Raw genomic sequence first — 21,220 nt, 5'->3', positions numbered from 1 at the left:
ATCGGCAATTATTAAATGGCGGTTCATCCGTCTAATTCTCGAACAGATAGGTTAGGTTTTCGATTCAAAAAATGTCGAATGAAATTGCAAAATACTCGAGAAGAGATGTTTTCGAAGCGGGCACACTTTCGAGGCACAGAAATAGTAAGGTCGGACTGGAGTCTGGTATTAAAAGCACCCGGTGGAAGCTCGAAACTGAAAATTTAATGCGCGAACCGTAATTATATTTAGCGTCAGCTTACATCGATTTCTAGAAGCCAGAGAATTCGAAACAACGCGAAATTGTTACATTTCTAACATTTTATTTATGCAATAAACAATACGTTCTTATTCCGAGTTGCCGTGATGAAATTCAAATAAGAGTTTAATGAACGGGAATAGAAACTACATACGCGTCCGCCATGTTTAGCATAACCTAAATCTATTAAGTATTGAAGCTCTGATGCAGAAGGAAACTTATGGTACATAAATCTCTTTTACGATTATCTTCTCACGAAAGGCTGATTATGCGCGGATATTGCGAAAAAGTAGCATTGTAACTTTAATATGCGCGCGAAGAAAAAAGGCGGTAAATATGAATCATAGAAATTGCTTAAGATGGTTACGAAAGTGTGATACAAATTTAGAATATTTTATTATATTGTTTATTTATTTCTATAGACTTGAAATTATTCTTTTGTGTTACTGTTTTGTGTTATAAAATATATTACTATTTATACATATATTAATATACATATTATTGAGGTTACATATAGTCACGTTGCATCGTTATATTATTAGAGGTTGTATAACTAGTTGTTGTGTAAGTACACGTTGCATAACTACCTATTGCCCACGTGTTATATCACCAACGCGTTATACTGCCACATACTGAATCGTGAATTATATTGCCATATGTTGTTGCAACATATTTCTATCACTATGCGTTAATATCGCTATATTTTATAGTTCTATCAGTATTGTTACATTTAGTTCTTCGAATTAGTAATACCTTCAGTATTATTGCGTTTTGTATCGTCAGAACATTAGTATCACATTATATCGCCATACTGATGTTACTGCGCGTTGTATCGCCATGTGCTGTATCTACACACGTCAGTATTGTCATATATTGCATCACAATATGTTAGTATGTGCTGTAACTCTACACGTTAACATATATAGTATCACCACACGTTATTATCGCCACGTGTTATATTGCCATGTGTTGTGTTTCCACGCGTGACTATTGTCATATATTGCATCACCACGCGTCAATATCGCCACATGTTATACCTCCAAGCATTAGTATTGTCTATATCGTACTATCTCGCGTTATATTGCCGTAAGTTAGCGTCACTATGCGTTATATCACCACGCATTATACCTCTATGCGTTGATATTATTATGCGTTGTATTGCCATATTTTGTACTTCTACATTAACATCGTCACGCGTTGATATTGCTATATGTTATATCGCCACATAGCATCTCCACATAGTAGTATCACTACATATTATATCGCCACGCTGTGTAACACCACGTATTGATAATACCACGCATTATATCGCCACATATCAATACCATCTCGCGTTATATCGCCACATATCGATATCATCTCGCGTTATATCGCCACATATTGTATCTCCACGCAGTAGTATTCTTACATATTGTATTGCCACGTAGTGTATCACCACGTATTGATAATACCACGCATTATATCGCCACATATCGATATCATCTCGCGTTATATCGCCACATATTGTATCTCCACGCAGTAGTATTCTTACATATTGTATAGCCACGTGGTGTATCACCACATACTTATAATACCACGCATTATATCGCCACATATCGATATCATCTCGCGTTATATCGCCACATATTGTATCTCCACGCAGTAGTATTCTTACATATTGTATAGCCACGTGGTGTATCACCACATACTTATAATACCACGCATTATATCGCCACATATTGATATCATCTCGCGTTATATCACCCCATACTCCAACTCCTCATAACTTATCCTACCAAACTCTTTCCTCGAACTGTACCTAAACATTACGATTGCAAATAAAATATCTTCCAGTTTCGTTCGCATGTCATCAATTACATCGACATAAATATCGTGACAATTTGAAAACAAACCGGGCAACTTAATCAAAGTGTATGCAACGTCAAAATTTCGTCGTAGGCGTTCCGTGGAGCCCGGTATGTTCGTTGTTACAAAACGCCGGCCTTCGACCGCTCCCACCAAGTCAGACCTCAGTCCAGAGTTCTCTACTCGTGTACCTTGGTTTCGTCATCGATGCAGACAACAAGTTCCCGGGGTTTGCTCGTATAAACTTCTAAACACCGGGAACGATATAACAAAACCACCGGCTAAAACGGACATCCTGACGTAATACACCTTCTCGAGTCTCTGCTTTATCGGCTGTTGATATGACACCCGTGCAACTTGGCACGTACGCTCCGTTCTCCCGTGATCCTATTCTGAAGTTCTAAAAATAGGGGAAATATACCGTGTTGTTTAATGTTTTGACACTGATATACGGACTAGTACATTTAACGCTCTCCATTAATCTCATTGTATAAAACGTTCTTGAGAATACACATAACCAAATAAATCATTACAGTCACTTTGCTAGTGTCGGTCACCCATATTAGAGAATTACCTATAAGTTCATTTTTCGTGTCATAAATTGTTTACGTTGGATACAGTTCTTCTTTTAGTGTGTTTTCGATAGTATTTACGTGCCTAGAGAAGTATATCTATTTTATTTTAAAGTGCATAACGGATCTACGACTCATACCACTTTATGGGCGCAACCACTGGCAGGGTTAGAATTATTATACTGTTAGATTTAGGTTTTTATATGCACAGAACGGGAATTCTCATGAACTGCGTCGAATGCCTTTATATTCTAAAATGGTAGAGAGCGGTAAATACAGGCGAATCTTTTTACTGTAATTTAGGCTAGTTTGCGAGAAAGTCAGGTTGGAAAACAATGACTTGTGGTATAAATGAAACTTGAGGAAGAAAATTTATTGTAAACGTAATTTGTTGTTGCTTTTCGTATTATATAAATTTGTTCATGCAATTATTATACGCACTTACTGTTGTAATTTATGTATTATATAAATTTTTTAAAGTAATGTGCATATTATATAAATTTGTTGCTGTAACTTGTATATCATATAAATTCTGTGAATGTAATTTTTATATTAAATAAATTTATTAATTTTTATATTATATAACTTTGTAATTATATATTGTATAATTTTATTATATGTTATATAATTTGTTATTTTATATTATATACATTTGTTAATTAGTGAAAGGAAGTTGTAACTTGTAACGGATGAGGAATTCTGGTTCAATACTGACTAGCTCCTTGTTTACTAAATTTTTAAGTATAAATGATTAATGATGGTAGCAAGTCGTTTAAATGTTACGTTAGAAGGCTTATATTGCAAAATGTTTGCAAATATTACAAATGAATTGATTAACATTTTCCTGACCTATGCATTAGCACGCTGCTACCAATTCTTATCAAATAATATTTAGCGTTAACAATGTTATTTTCTTATTTACCTCATTTTTGCATATCTTATATAAATAAAAGGAAAACCCATGCTGAACAAGTGGATCGATATTACATAATAAGCATAATGCACAAAGTAAATTGCAAACCTATTAACACCTTATAAAGATGATATACTCAGTACATCACAATAGTTGTGAAGTACATCGCAATCATAATCTAAGAAGTATAAAAAATAATTTTTCGCTTTAAATATTAACGTCCACAGTGAATATGGGTGGTCTGTAATAATATAGGAGCAAAAATGACCCTAGGATGCAGCCAAAATACTCGTTCATTTATTCGCATAAAATACAGGCAATCAATGTCAGAAACGAGAACTAGATTCGGAGCGTAGTACATGAATCTCCCCTAGTACGTTTCAGCGTGTACATAAATTTAGCGAGTGAGTCCAGTATTGTGCCGAACGGCTCATCCGGGTCGAATCGGTCGGTAATTTCTAACCCGTTTTGAAATCTGCCTACGCGTTGTTTTCGCGTTGCGTTCGTGGACTTTCAGTTGGGCAAACAGGACGGCCGTCAGCGTATTCGCAGCGTCGCAGTGACACCACGGGCGAACGACGGCCTAGTCAGGTATTCATACAGAATCGAGTTACAAAACCGAGTTGAAAAAAAGGTCTACATTGACGTTGTCTTATATCTCACGTGGCCGGAGAGCGCGGCACACCAGCACCCATCAGCAACCACAGTGCTGCTACCCGGTGCTGAGTCACTGCTGCGTTGCCGATACAACGGTGCTATTGCTGTTGGCACGATGGTGTAGCGTTGCCACGTTTTCTGCCCTCTCGCCCCTTCACACCACGCCCCTGCGCCGACACGTTGTGCGCCCATCCCCGCTTCTCATCCCGAAACGAGAACGGGACAGACGGGAACAAGGACGGAGAGTTTATAACGGTGGAACTGTTGCAAGGGACGGAGAGAGGATCGAGGACCCACGAGCGAACGAGATAGACAAAATGGCGGCGCGAGAAGGACAGAAGATGGCGGCGAGAGTAGGACGGCAAATGGCGGTGCGAGGAGGACAGAAGATGGCGTCGCACAGCGCGTTCAAATTTCATTGCGTCAAGCTCGCGGTGCTCTCGGCGTCTGCTTAGCGCGGAATTCAGAGAAAACGTCGGTAATGGAGTTTCGCGAGATAAACGGCAACAGCGACGCCACCGCGGCAGAGTACGCGGCATTATTGGCCTTGCACGCAGACAGGGTTACCAACCGGGCAGACCGAAAAGGCCTCGAAACAATGCTGGCACCGTAGGCTCCGCTTCGATGCCCTTTTCAACGAGCGTTCGTTACGCAACTATGTTACACAGCCACGTGATTGGCGAACACTCGTTGTTTTTCCGACGAGCCTCGAATCGACGAGGTGGCGAGTCAACAATTCCGGACCTCTCCAAAGGCGCGAAAACAATCCATCCATCAGGGCTGTTTACAACGGACCGCTGCCGCTCCTTCGACGGAGCTTGGCTGCTGGCTAGACGGCGCGTTCGCTTTTGCGCTCTGATTGCTAAACCCGCGGTTCTTAAATCACCACTGATCCCGATATAAGCTCAGACCGTTGAATTATTTTTCGCGTTCAACGGAGAAACCTGTTTGCGAAGTGTGTACGCGCTGCGGAACTCGTATAAAACGATAGGCTGCAACGTGCTTTGTTTCGCACCGTTCATGCTAAAACATTTCTGTGACTGCAAGACTGATTAACTTTTTTGGTACTTGCCAATCGGAACGGGTCGATGGGTTCGTAATGGGGGAATCTAATAAAGCATTCGGCCGCGTTTATCAGATAATGCGATGGTGGCTTTTAGTGATGGAGGTCTGTAAGCTATGAGAACAGAAATTTCCAACCACCATTAATCCTTTAGGACTTTTTAGATTCGTTCATTGACATGTTAGGAGAACAAGATGAACTGACATCGGAATAGTGACGAAACACTTATCGATTCAAAAATCACCATTTAGGTTCTGATAAAATGTTCTTGTTACATGAAATTATGGATGAATAGTCAAAAATATCGATGAAAATTGGAAAATTCGACAATTCTAAAATAACACTACTTCTCATACATAAAACACACACACCCCTTTGCTACAATCTCCTCATTTTCCTAAAAAAAAAGAAATCACATCACTAGTACAGTCTTGACACTCGACAGACTTCATAAAAAAATTGTATGCACATCATTGCTTTAAAACTGAATATTGTTCCATATTCCCGGTTTTCATTCACATGTTAAATGCTCGAAGCCATATAGGAATACTTAACCAGCACAAAAAGCAGAGATTGTTAAAAAATGAATGAAGGAAAGTGTTAATGGTTTCTCGCGTAACTGCACTCGGTGTCCAACGCGTGAAGCATGGAGGTCAAAGGGCACGTGTTGCCCAGTTCAGATCTAACCAAACGTTGGACGCCAGGAGCGTGGCCGGGAAAGAGAAAACTGACATGTAAATGGGAAAAAAAGACGACAAACGAAAATGGGAGAAACGAGTGGAAAGCAAGGATGCCGGGACACGCGAGAGAGAAGGAGAGAAAATACGTGAGGGAGTTGTGAAACGGGAACGCCGTGCGCATCGCAATGCAAATGCAACTGACCCGATAAAGCTGCATTGGGTCATAGAAAGGGAAAATACAACCTACAAACGTGTGGCTCCCGCCAAAATACGATTTTTATAGCCACCCACGTTATTTCTCTCTCGCAGCGACGTTCAGAACCGACGAACGCTCTCCTTCAACTTATTTCAAACACCGACGCGTTTATAGTCTGTCCAACAAGAAGACATCTTCGTAGTTTATCGCCTGTACTGAATATTGCGGATGAACCGTAAATCGTGGGGCAGAAGGTGACTCTACAGGAAGAAATAAGTCTAAAATATGAAATAAAATTTTTTATTTGCAGTTTCAGAGAAAAGTTTTGATTTATACACTTAATTTGTATGTATGGATGAAGTAAAAGGTTGATACTCTATTAAGGACAATTGTGATGGATTTGAAGTTCAACTACCTTGCAGTCAATCTTGATTAGAATAGGTTAGGTTGAGGTTGACATTTAGAATAATTAACATTACCACGATTTTGTTAAGTTTTGTTAAATTAAGTTTGAAGTTCGCGAATACTATCACGGTGATAGTACACTCTGGTTAGGCTAAATTAGATTAGGTTACATTATATCCAAAGTTTAAGATAACTTCACTACCACTTCATACAACCACGATTAGGTTTCATTCGGTTAAAGTTTTGTTAGGTTAAATAAGGTCTGAAGTTCACAATTATTACAGTTTTAACAAATCTTGGTTAGGTTATGTTAAGCTAAATTTAAGTTTGCAATAATTACTTCACAATATACTTGACTTAAGGTTGGGTTAAGGTTGAAGTTTAGAATAATTAATACTATCACGATTTACTTTTGTTACGTACAGTCAGGTTAGGTTAAATTAGGTTTAAAGTTCACTATTACAGTAACAATAAACTTTGATTCGGTTGAGTTAGATAAGTTGTGTTCCAAAATCACAGTAACCACTGCAGTAATGGTACACTCGAATTAGGTTCAATTCAGTTGAGGTTAGATTGGGTTAAATAAGGCTTGAGCTTCACAGTATTATCACAGCCACAGTAAACATTCAGTAGGTTAAGTTACGTTGAGTTAGACGCAAATTTACTGTACGTATTTCAATAATACACTTCATTAAATTAAATTAAGATTAAGTCAGTTTACACAAAGTTTGAAGTGTACAATAAAAATTTCAATTATAATAAACCTTGATTAAATTAAGTTATGTTAGGTTAGGTCTAAGTTAATAATAACTACTTCAGTCAAAATACAATTCAATTAGGTTTAGTTAGATTAAAGTTAAGTTAATTTAAACAAAGTTTGAAATGTACAATAAAAATTGCAATTACAATAAACCTTGATTAAATTAAGTTATATTAGGTTAAGTCTAAGTCCATAATAACTGCTTCAGTCACAATGCAGCTCAATTAGGTTCAGTTACATTAAGGTTAAGTTAATTTAAACAAAGTTTGAAGGATACAATAAAAATTGCAGCCACAATAAACCTTGATTAAGTTAAGTTATGTTAAGTTAGATCTAAATTCATAATATCCACCTCAGTCACAGTACATCTACATGAAGTTTAGACATTGTACATATTAAGTTTAATTGAATGTAAATAAGGTTTGAAGTCTACAATAAAAGTCGAAAGCACAACGAACTCGAATTAAAATAAGTTAGCTTAAGAAGTTAAATTAAATAAAAATTTGAGTGTGCATTAAAAATTGCAAACACTACAATCTTGGAATACAATAAGTTACGTTAATATTAGTCAGTAATAAATTAAGTTTAAATTATACAATAAAAACCGCAATCGCAGTAAACGTTCAGGTACAGTTAAAATTTAAATTAATTTAAAGAAAGTTTAAAATAAACAATAAAAACTGTAACTCACGCTACACCTCAATTACGTACAGTCACATTAAGATTAAGTTAATTTAAGTCAAAAGTGCGCAATAAAAATCGCATTCGTAATAAACCTTAATCCGAATAAGTTAGGTTATGTTTCCAGCCTTGCAGATCAAAATAAATCTCAACGTTAGATTATATTGTTCAAGCATGAATAAACTTGACTAATAAAATTATGCGCTACATCCTTATCCACATTTTATTCCTGAATCAACGAAGCAGAGATCATCGCGTTAAATCGCCATTTGCTTCATATCCCCTCTGTTAATCGCATTGTCTTCCCTTGCAAGAAAAGAGTAGGTACTCAAGAGATATCAGCCGCCTTTGATGTGGCCTAAGAATTCTTAAATGTTCGTGGAAAAGCTAACTGTTGCGCGTTTTCTTCTTCTCCCTGCTTACTTATCCTCGGCTTAAATTGTCCAACTTCTTGGACACGTGACCGTCATTTCTTGGTAAGGTTCTTAACACGGTGACTGCCGCTGAGAAAATGGCGATGCATGGTAGCACACATTTACTAACTAGTGTAAATATTTTATTTGCTATCTTGTTTAAATAGCCTACTTTCTACATTATGCAAATGGTCCACTTGCTACTTTGCATAAGTAGCACAAACCAATGCCGTATATCATTTTTTCTTTTGGCCATTCAATAACTTCCTATTGCTTTATGTTTTTTTTTTGAAGGGAATTAATTTTCAGATAACGCTACTAGGAAAATAAAAAATTAGTACTTTTCGTTGACAGGCTTATTTTAACAGCAATTTAATTTGTAACATTTTGAGAAAGATTTTAGGTTTTGACAGAAAATTGTGAAGACAAGAAAAATTTTCAATAATTTATATAATTAATAAATGTATGTTTCATAAAATAGTAAATTTAGTAAATTGTTACTCATTATTAAAAAAATTCAAATTTTTTAACATTGTGGGAGTAGGAAAATTACACTGTATTTTTATTAAACAAATACAGTGGTTCTGTCTTACATATATGTATATACAGAAAGAATACTATTTAATAAAAAATTGTTGATTTATAGAAATCTGCCGCATTTTACGTAAATACTGTCTGACATTCGAACCTTATCTACTGCGAATGATAGGAATTTCAACGAGCGATTGAAGTCTCGTTAAGTGTACGCTGCGTAGGAACTTATGTGAACACTTATGAAGGGAAGTAGGCAAATTAGAATGAATACCGTTTCAAATTGATAGTATTTAGAAACTTGTTAGTTTAAAAAAGAATAGACAACGTACGACATAGTTTCTCAGTAATATTTTTTAGTAGACTTTCAATTTATTGTTGTAAACAATATGACAGAACTCGGTATCAATGTGAACGTTCTTAAATATAGACTGAAGGAAGATATGAAGGTATTCTCACAAATATCTCGTTATTTATCAATTTTACGACGATAATGGTGATGACTGAATTTGTACTTTAGCAAATTTTCTATAGAAAAAGTTTAATAACTTTTATTCGTAGGACGAACTGTTTTGGAGATATCACGTGAATTTGTGAAAGATAGTTAATTTAGTTTGGAGATATTAGGGATAGATAGTGATATGAGAATTGGCATATTTGAAAATGTGCAAATTTACAGATTTGGAAATTGTGAAATTTGAAGGTACAGAAATTCGACAATTTCGGAATTTTGTAATGTAAAAATTTGGAAATATAAAAACTTCGAAATTCGAAATTTGGGAGTAGAGAAATTTAATAACTTGGGAATTTAAAAATTTGGAAATTTAGCAAAGTGCAAAAAGTGGAAATTTAGCAAAGTGCAAATTCGGAAAGTCGGAAATTTCGTAACGCGCAAATTTGAAAATCTAAAAACTAAGAAAAATTAGAATTTGACAACTTGAAACTTTGGTAACACGGAAATTAGAGAATGTAGAAATTTGAAAACATGGAAATTTGGAATCGCGGAAATTTAGAATCGTAGAAATTTGATAACGTGCAAATTTAAAAATATACAAATTTAAAAACGCGAAAATGAAATTCAAATATGTGGAAATTTGAACATGTGAAAATTTAAAAATATAGAAATTTGATAATCTAAAAATTGTGCCTCCAAAACGTAAAATGTGCTACCACAAAAATTTGTAATTTTTACAATTTCCAAATTAAGAAATTTTTGTATTCACAAATTTATAAATTGGGTCTTCAAAAACCCAGAAATTAAAAAATTATCACTTTCCAAAATTAGCCATAAAATTCTGCACTTTCGTCCACCGTAATATCTCACCAATAAACAAATACAAAGCTACAAATACAATTTGCACAGAAAATAATTTTAACCCGAACTTTTCAAAATGAATTTCCAAAATTCTCGGATAGCAAACGCAAAAGTTCGGTTCGTTCTATCGTAGATAATTCATAAACAATTGATGGATTGAATATCATGGGAAGCCAAACGTTTGATTACGGTAAAATGTTGAATGGCAGAAAGTCAAAACAGGTAACAGCGGTAACATAGCACGGCTCCACGGTGGCAAGTGGGGCATAATAAATTTAGGTATCGATCGAGCGGGAAGAGCGCGATCGCTACTGGCGCAGCAGAATATTGTTTCGCGTGAAAATAACAGGGCAGCGTTTTCAAATTATGAACAATCATGTGGAATTCAGTTTTACGAGTTAGACATGATCGATAGTTACACGACTGCTGCAACAGGGAATTTAACGATAGTTGTATCTTCCCACCACGTTGTTGCGTAAATCTAATTAAACTTACGGACATTCAATAAACACTTGAATCAAAACTACATTGTGAAGATAAATAAATAATTGCTGGTATAATAGCTCATGAAGTGGTAAAGCTTATTAAGCTTTGATAGCTAGACTTTATCGGAATAAACTGATACACTGGGACGTTCATGACTGCGGATTACTACAAATTTTTCTGAAGAAAAAGCTATTTGTTTTAAGTTGAAAAAAATGTTAAATAATAATTGATAGTTGTTTTAATGTATTTCACTGCTGATTTTAGTACATTTAAACGGTGTATATGGAAGTGTTGAGAGATGAAAAAATTGGAAGAAAGATGGTTTTCATAGAAAAATTCAAAATTTCTTTAAATTTTAAAGAGCTGAAATTTTAGTTCAACTCCTGAGATTTTTAGATTTCTAACTTTCTAATTTTTGAACTTCAAACTTTTAGTTTTACAAATCTCCAATTTTTTAATTTTTAATTGTTCAAATTTCAGATTCCAAAATTCTGGAATTTAATAAATTTGAATTTTCAGATCACTAAGTCCCAAATTTACAAATTCTCAAATTCTTAAATTTTTAATTCTTACATTCTTAAATTTTTAAATTTTTAAATTCTAAAATTCTCAAATTTCCAAATTCTAAAATTCTCCAATTCTCAAACTTTCAAATTCTCAAACTCTCAAATTCTCAAATTCTCAAATTTTCAAATTCTCAAATTCTCAAACTTTCAAATTCCCAAATTCTCAAATTCTCACATTTCCAAATTGCAAATTTCCCTATTTCCAATATATCTAAATTTCCAAATGCCCAAATCCAAATTTTCTAATTTCCAAATTTTCAAATCCCATAATATCCAAACTTCAACGTTTCCAAATTTCCAAATCCCTTAATTAAAAATTTTCCACATTCCAAAATTTCAATTGCTTAAATCATAAATTTCTTAATTTCTAAACCCTCAAATACCAAACTTCTAATTTTCCCAATCCTAAAATTTCCAAATCCTCAAATTCTAAATTTCCAAAGTTCATAATTCCAACTTTCTCAAATCCCTACATTCCATAATTCCAAACTTTCCAAATCCCTAAATAATCCCTAAATTTAAGCACTCAAATCTCAAAACGTCCAAACCTTCAAATCCCAAATTTCAAAACTTCCAAATCCCAAAACATCCATATTTTTCATACTTCCAAATGTCCAAACTTCTTAATGTCAAAATTACCACACTTCCAATAATAAATCTCCAAATTTCCCAATCCATGTTCCTAAATTCCCCAAATGAACAATTCTATAAAAAATCCAAACACTATTCTTCCAAACAGAAAAATAATAAAAACAAAAGTAACAAAAAATTAATAAAAACAAATATACCAAAAATGAATAAAAACAAAAATAATAAAAAAATTCATAAAAACAAAAATAACAAAAAAATTGTATCTCTATGCGAATAAAATAAAATTCCCACAGAATAAACACCTTAACACACATCGCATGGAAATCGTTATTTCCATTTGATAATGTAAACCGAAAATGACTGCCAAAACACGTGGTTCACACAGCAAAGATAGAAAGTGCTTACAGACATAGCATGAGTAGAGAATAGTGGATGGGGGTTGCATGGACATTGGCCGGACATCGGAATGGGAAACGGGTTAGCCGAATGACCGGTGGTCAGAATTATGGGGGTGGTGAATTGCAAATTCGTCGTGTCTTCATGCCAAAAACAATGAACGTGATAAAGTGATAACTTGCGAGGATTCGTGAACGTCTTAACGATTCTATAACGTGTTTCTCTGGTTTCATTGGTTTTTTTGTTGTTATCGGGTGATTTGGTAGTTTAATATTTTATATGGAAGTACTGTTACTTTTAGGTTACATTTTTTACTATATTAATTTATTACTACGTTGGGTTATGTACATTTATTACTACGTTAGGTTATGTACATTTATTACTACGTTAGGTTATGTACGAAATTTTAGTACGGAATTAGGTTAGATACACATTTTGTATAGGAAAAACTAAAAGTATGATATTTATTATAGTCTGTAATATAATAAGCATCGTATAAAGAAAATATAAGAAAAAATTATATAAAGGACAAGTTTTTGAAATGACACTTCCATTTTCATCAGTCAATGATGAAAATATACATGAAAAAGAAAAAAGATGAGAAACTATAAAAAAGAAACTGTGCTCCAATAATAATAATAATTTTTAGTAGCATCCTCCTTTAAATTAAATGTATATGTATGTTGTCTATAGGTTAAATGTTATTGTATAACTAAATGAACAAAAAAGTACTGCAATTGCAAACATATTTATAAATTCATGAATACGTTATGTATCTTAATAAATAAATTAATATATTATACGAATACAATAATAAATAAATGAATACGCAATAAATAAATAATTTTAAGCAAGTATAGTTAACATGCGAATACTTCAGACTCTATAATACACTGCATAAAACCTCCACATAAATTATGATAGCATTAAAGAAAGATTTACTTAAAATTTATTTATGAATGATTTATTATTATTTTATCAGTTAAAATTCTTACATTTACAATAAAGTAACAAACTACTTAACTTCAATATCAAGAGTGTTGGAAGATTTTAGGTTAGTTCGTAGGGCGGCCATCTTGATTCACTTACGGTAGCATTAAAAATGCTCAAACTTTCATTCGTACAATAAAGCTGTTAAATTTAAACACTGAAGTTATTGAACGAAATTAGATATATAATTGATAGAAGTTATTTAAATTGATAAATATTCAAATAAATCTTGCACTCGTGTCTTAAATTAACGTAAAGTAATTATTAAAAAAGCCACCTTCCTAAATTCCCACCTTCCTAACTTCCCATCTTCCTAAATTCCCACCTCCCTAAATTCCCAACTTTCTAAATTTGTAAATTCGTAGGTTTATAAATTTGTAAATTTGTAAATTCCTAAAAAGCCATCAATTTTCTTATCTTGTATTATATTGTTACTTAAATAACTACAATATCGTGTATATTTATTTAGAAAGGATTGTATTAGAAAAAAAAGAAGACAGAGAAGGAAAATAACGAATAGAATCTTGTTGGCGCGCTTCTCGAATCGCGCATTTCGGTAATCGATATATACGAAACGTGCGCGCGAGCGGCCGAATCGCTTTTAGACTCATTTAAAATGCATCGGAGTATACCACCCACCTCATCCTTTCCTATTCACCTATGCACACTGGCCCATGTTCTCCTTGCACTCGTGCGAGTATTTAATATACCCTCTTGTGATGCATTTCACAAAGTTTAGATCGGATTTGTTGCTTTTCAAGTGAATTTTGAGCCAATTTTCAATTGTGTTCGCATACAGGTTTGTTCGATATTTCTAAATCTTTCAGTGATGCAGCCGTATATGTGCCTCTTGAGTGCAACGTCTTTTCATTAAAGATGGCACAGAAGTTTTTAGTATTTATTTTCGATTTTGGAACAGGAAATATGGGAAATTTTTCAGTTTTGAGAGTCTGAGTTCGTAAATTGTAAAATTTAAAAAATTACAAATTTGGGGATTATTTATTTGCTAAATTGAAAAGTATTGACGTCTGAATTTTGGTATTTGTAAAATTAAAAAAATTACAAATTTGGAAATTGTTTATTTACTAAATTGAAAAATATTGAAATCTGAATTTCTCTACTTGTAAAATTAAAAAAATTACAAATTTGGAAATTGCTTATTTACTAAATTTAAAAATACTGAAGCCTGAATTTTGGAACTCGTAAAATTTTTAAAATTACAAATTTGGAAATTGTTTATTTCTTAAATTGAAAAATAGTCTTCAAATTTAATTCAGAAATTTTCAAAATTTTGAGGTAGTTAAATTTTCAAATATGTGTCACCTTTGAATTCTTAAATATAAAACCTCCAGATTTCTGAGATCCTAAATCTACAAATCGTCAATACTCCAAATCCTTAAATCCCGAAAATTCTGAACTTTCAAATCTCCAAATTCACAAGTTTCCAAATCCCTTTCTAAATCTCTAGATCTGCAAATCTTGATAGCCAAATCCCTAAATCAGACTGCACACATGTCCAAACTCTTCAAATCTTGATCCTCAAATCCACATATCAAATTTCTTGTATTTCCAAATCTCCAAGATCCCACATTTCCAAATTCCTAAGTTTCCAAATCCGTAAATTTCTAAATCTTCAAATTGCACAAAACGGTAAATCTTTAAAGAGACATGGTCCTTTTGGAATTCCAATGTAACCAAATTTTTAAGCTTCTAAATCATAAAATTTCTATGTCTCGAAGTCGTCGAATTCCAAAACTCCTAAATCTCTAAGTCTCCCAATCTCTACATTTCCGAATTCGCAAATTCCTAAATTCTTAAGATGCATATTCGTAACTTTTTAAATTTACAAATTTGCAAATTTTTAAGTCGTCAAAATCCTTGAATTTACAAATTCCCAAGTTCCCAAATTCTCAAGTCTCCAAATTCCCAAGTCTCCAAATTCCTAAGTCTCCAAATTCTCAAATCACCAAAGTAACAAACTTCTAAATTCCTAAGTCTCCAAATTCTCAAATTTTCAAATTGACAAATCTCTATATTCCTAAGTCTCCAAATTCTCATATCCCTAAATTGACAAATCTCTAAATTCTCAAATCCATAAATCTCTAAATTCTCAAATCCCCAAATTAACAAATCTCTAAATTCTCAAATCTCCAAATTCTCAATTCTCCAAATTCTTAAATCTCCAAATTCTCAAATCCCTAAATTGAAAAATCTCTAAATCCTCAAAACCCCAAATTCTCGAATCCCTATCTTGGCAAATCCCCAAATTCTCAAATCCCTAAACTCTCAAATCCCCAAATTGACAAATTTCTAAATTCTGAAATTCCCAAATTAACAAATGCTCAAAATTTAAAATTCTAAAATTCCCAAATCTCTAAATTCTCAAATCCACTAATCGACAAGTCTCCATTTCCTAAGATCCCAAATCCTCAAATTTTTAAATCCCCAAATTTCCAAATTTCTACATCCCTAAATTCCCAATCTGAAGAAACTATAAAATTTCTAAATTTGTCTATTTGCAAATTCCTAAATTTGAAAATTTCATTTTCTACTCTCAGAGACGGAAGAATAATAACAAAATTTCAGCGATATTTTCACAGACATAACTTATATTATAATTAATTTAACTTCTTAATTACCGGACGCTTATTAATGGAATTTTCGATATGACCTGTTGTTGACTGAAAACTAATTAATAAAGCTTTGATTATTATCGACTCATATATAATGCAATGGTCGAAGTTATCTATAATTAAGAGGGCAATGAAAAGTAAGAGTCATTACTTTTAATCGTTATTTATTATTAAATTATAAAGGGATAATGCCTTATCCATTTCGTCTGCGAACGATCGATTATATATTAATAGTAAATACTTCGAAAAGAAAGTATCAATTATTTTAATGATTCCGAGAAATTTGCAGATATTGTAGTATTTATATAACAATCAGTTTTATGTAGTATACCCTTTAATGTTGTTCGAAGAAACTGTTACGTAAGTTGCATCAGAAATGATTTGATTTTTCGAAGAATTTAAGGAAATCGTATCATGAAATCATAAATAATAAACGGACAACAAAAGTCATAGATATTAAATAAATAATAGAAATCATAAATAACACTTGAATAACAAAAATCAAAAATACTAAATAAATAATACAAATCATACATAACACTTGAATAACAAAAGTCATAGATATTAAATAAATAACACAAATCATATATAACACTTGAATAACAAAAATCAAAAATACTAAATAAATAATACAAATCATAAGTAACAATTGAATAACAAAAATCAAAAATACTAAATAAATAATATAAATCATACATAACACTCGAATAACAAAAATCGAAAATACTAAATAAATAATAGAAATCATAAGTAACACCTGAATAACAAAAATCAAAAATACTAAATAAATAATACAAATCATAAGTAACAATTGAATAACAAAAATAAAAAATGCTAAATAAATAATACAAATCATACATAACACTTGAATAACAAAAATCAAAAATACTAAATAAATAATACAAATCATATATAACACTTGAATAACAAAAATCAAAAATACTAAATAAATAATACAAATCATAAATAAAACTTGAATAACAAAAATCAGAAATACTAAATAAATAATACAAATCATACATAACACTCAAATAACAAAAATCAACAATACTAAATAAATAATACAAATCACAAATAATACATAAATAGCACAAATTAAAAATACTAAATAAATAATACAAATCGTAAATAACACATAAATAACATAAACCAAAAATAGTAAATAAATAATCTGTAAATTCTCGAATCCTCAAATCGACAAATCTCTGAATTCCCAAATCTCTAAATTCAAATCATAAATGTCACATATATAACAAAAATCATAAACAATAAATACATAACAAAAATCATAAACAATAAATAAATAACAAAATGATATCAACTTTATAAAGAAAAACGAAAGCATATCTTATACTTATTTATCATCATTAAATAAAACCGCAAAAACATGAATAGAGTCGTGTTTGGACCAAGGAATAAAACTAAACTTCGAATTAAGTTTGCCATTGATTTAAACGCAACCAACTTGAAACGTTGTTGATTCTGCTAACTTCGTTCTGAATCATTTCGACGATAAATTTGAAGGAGAGGCGGACGCTGCTAAGTTTCCGAACTAGGAGTTAAAATATCAACAAATTCAAGATACAAACTCGTGATTAGGTCATGTACTGCTATCTATTTCATATTCGAGTGACCAATATAATTATTGGGTCACTGGACTCGTGTATATACGGTCAAAGTTTGCAAACTGTTTAATTTCCATGTTTGCAGATTGTTAAGTTCAAGTTTATGATTTTGGAATTTCAACTTTTTTATATTTGCAAATTTCTGTTTGAAATTTTTTAATTTTTTAATTGGGAACTTTTTAAATGCGCAAGTCTTAAGATGGCTACGTTTCTAAATTTCTTAGTTTCTAGTTTTAACTAAGTTTCTAGGTTTTTAGATTTTTGGATTTCTAGATTTCTAGATTTCTAGATTTCTAGGTTTCTAGATTTCTAGATTTCTAGATTTCTAGATTTCTAGATTTCTAGATTTCTAGATTTCTAGATTTCTAGATTTCTAGATTTCTAGATTTCTAGATTTCTAGATTTCTAGATTTCTAGATTTCTACATTTCTAGATTTCTACATTTCTAGATTTCTAGATTTCTAGATTTCTAGATTTCTAACTTTCTAAATTCCCATCTTCCTAAATTCCCATCTTCCTAAATTCCCACCTTTCTAAATTCCCACCTTCCTAAATTCCCATCTTCCTAAATTCCCACCTTTCTAAATTCCCACCTTCCTAAATTCCCATCTTCCTAAATTCCCACCTTCCTAAGTTCCCAACTTCCTAAATTCCCATCTTCCTAAATTCCCACCTTCCTAAGTTCCCAACTTTCTAAATTTTCATCTTCCTAAATTCCCATCTTCCTAAACTTCCATCTTCCTAAATTCCCATCTTCCTAAATTCCCACCTTGTTAAATTCCCACCTTTCTAAATTCCCACCTTCCTAAATTCCCATCTTCCTAAATTCCCACCTTCCTAAGTTCCCAACTTTCTAAATTTCTAAATTCCTGGGTTTGAAAATTTCTAAATTCCTAAAAAGCCATAAATTCTAAAGTTCCTTATCTTTAAATCCCTAAATCCCTAAATCCCTAAATCCTTAAATCCCTAAACCCTCAAACTCTCAAATTCTTTAATTCCCAAATTCCTAATTCCAGAAATCACCAAATACCAAAATCCCCAAATCCCCAAACCTTCAAACCACCAAATTCCCCAAATCCCCAAATTGCAAACTCCTCAAAAGCCCCAAAATCTCCAAACTCCTCAATTTTTCCAAATTTCCAAAACTAAATATAAACCTACTAAATATTACAAAACTTAATATGTACCCAAAAAATATAGATAAATATCGTTAATAATCTATACCTACAAAATACCTCGTAACAAGGTATGAAAAAGTAGGCTTCGGTGTTTCGGAATTCATAGGCTCAATTATTACGTATCATAAACGTCCAATCTCCGGCACGATAATACATCGATAGCCTGTTATCAACGTCAGGTAACACGGGGTGAGAAGAGCACAAAGTTACAAAGGGTCAAAGTGCTAATAACACACAGAATTAATTTCACTCGCCTACGCTCTCATTGTTAAGTCCCACGGAACCAGGGAGTTTCCATTAATCAAAACTCTGTTCGGGGCAACTAACGATACCGTGGTATCTCATAAATAGACAGGGACATAAAAGATTTCTGTTTTTACCACTGTGTTGCGTGTTATATGGTCAATTTCATAATATCAAACTTATAGTATAAATAGATTATTATAAAATACGTTGACATACATTTGAGATAAAATGGTAATTGTATGATATATTAATAGTACGTTTGTGGTAGTAATTGTATCTGAAACTTGAAATGTGCGAGAAGATAGTTACACAAGTATACGATAGATAGTTACATAGAGATAAGATAGTTACATTTTTATTAATCCTTTGTCCTCAATTTTTTTTACCTACTCCTTAATTTAGGAAATAGATCAAGAAAGGGGTTCTCAGTGAAATGTATTGCAACAGGGTGGGATATGAGACAAGTACATTTTCCTTTTATTGCAAGTACTAAATAAATGATAATACACATCTATGTATCTGAATTATTTATGAAAACCAAGAGAAATTTTATGACGAGAAAGTCAGAGGGTTAAGCAGTACAGAGGGTTAATTTTGAGGTTTAATTTTCTATAAAACTTTAAAATTAAACATTAAAATTAACCCTCTGCACTCCTATAAAGTGCAGAGAGTCAATAATTTTAATATAAGCTAATAAAACCATCTCATTGTACATGACATGCTAATAACAAGAATAATTTTGTTATTAAATTTAAGCACATTAAAAAATGTCAGTCAAAGCTATACATGATCAAATTTACTAAATTTTATCCTTGCAATGATATAAAATAAGTAAATATTAATTTATGGTATTTTTCGTCAAGCCAGATTCGATATGTTCCGAAATTGATTATTAACTATTTTTACATGAAGAGTACTGGCAAAATAGTCATTTATGTAGTCAGTTTATATAAACATTAAATTTTAAGTTGATATTGAATAAACTTGATTTTGTGGTGCTTTTGTAACGTCAAACCATGCCAAAGCATTTAATGTGCAATAAGGTAATGCATATACGGTAATCAATAGTTATTCGTCGACAATTAGTTAATTTACATTAAGAATATTATCGAAACAATTTATATGGTAATTTTAAACGAGTCTCAAGTTAGGAATTAATGTGAGTGCTTCAACAGATTTATTTCAATAAATTATGTTTTATTTGTTTTGAGATCATTTTCTGTAATTATCAACCATTTTGTATTAGGAACGAAAGGTGCATATATACAGGCATTTTCGTTAAGCCTCGAGCTTTAAATTGATGTGCCATAAGTGATATTTCATTATACTTTTATGTCATGAAATTGTTTCGAACTGTTTACAACTTAACGTTACTTTTGTATTTATCGTTTGATGCAACTAGCCACCATTTTGTTTTAAGAACGAATACGAAAGGTGCATATATACAGCTATTTTTATTGAATCCTAAGCTTTAATTTTGTATATCATAAGTTCTATTTTGTGATACTTTTATGTCATAAAATTATGCTAGACTTATACTGTTGCTTAACATATTTAAAGTCAATACTGTAATACCTATAGCTTGCTACAACCACCATTTTATTTTAAGAACAAATACGAAAGGTGCATATATACAGCTACTTTTATTAAGTCCTAAGCTTTAATTTTATATATCATAAGCTCTATTTTGTGATACTTTTATGTCATCAAATTATGTTAGACTTATACCATAGCTTAATATATTAAAACTCAATGCTTTAACATTCATTCCTCGCTGCAACTCGCCGCCATTTTGTATTGAAGATTTCAATGAAAGGTACATATACACAGTCATTTTTATTAAATCCTAAGCTTTAATTTGATATACCACAAGTTCTATTTTGTGATACTTTTATGTCATAAAACTATATTTTACGCAATAGACTTATATTAAAAGTTATTGTTTTAATATACATCCTTTACAGCCATTTTGTATTAAGGGCATTACAGAAAGTGTACACGGTTACCTTTATAAAACTTTAAGCTCCAATTTCATATACCATAAGCACTATTTTGTATTACTTTTAACAAATCCAGGTTTGTTAACAAAATTTGAGTTTCCCTTTATGAAAAAATTCAATCCTTCGAAAGGTGCTCTTTTTCAGCAATATAAAATGTCTTACCCTCTCATTTCTTATTTTGATAAATTAGTCAATGAAAGGATTATAAACTCACAGTTTAAATACTTTCCTCCTATATCT

At 32.1% G+C, this 21,220-nt stretch overlaps 2 long non-coding RNA genes across 2 annotated transcripts in view; both read right to left on the bottom strand.

The window, feature by feature from the left end:
* Positions 1–686: 686 nt before the first annotated feature.
* Positions 687–21,220, bottom strand: part of LOC143265308 (uncharacterized) — a 79,567-nt gene continuing 59,033 nt past the window's right edge. The window contains exon 3 of the long non-coding RNA XR_013039719.1: positions 687–2,483. This is a non-coding gene — a long non-coding RNA (uncharacterized LOC143265308). The remainder of the gene's footprint in view (positions 2,484–21,220) is intronic.
* Positions 3,844–5,277, bottom strand: LOC143265246 (uncharacterized). The gene is made up of 2 exons (XR_013039579.1): positions 4,232–5,277; positions 3,844–4,151 (listed from the first exon to the last, which is right to left on the bottom strand). It is a non-coding gene; the product is annotated as an uncharacterized LOC143265246 (long non-coding RNA).

The sequence above is a fragment of the Megachile rotundata genome, chromosome 10 (assembly GCF_050947335.1).
Source record: "Megachile rotundata isolate GNS110a chromosome 10, iyMegRotu1, whole genome shotgun sequence".
NCBI classification, from domain to species: Eukaryota; Metazoa; Arthropoda; class Insecta; order Hymenoptera; family Megachilidae; genus Megachile; species Megachile rotundata.
This window is presented reverse-complemented; position numbering and strand designations above follow the sequence as displayed.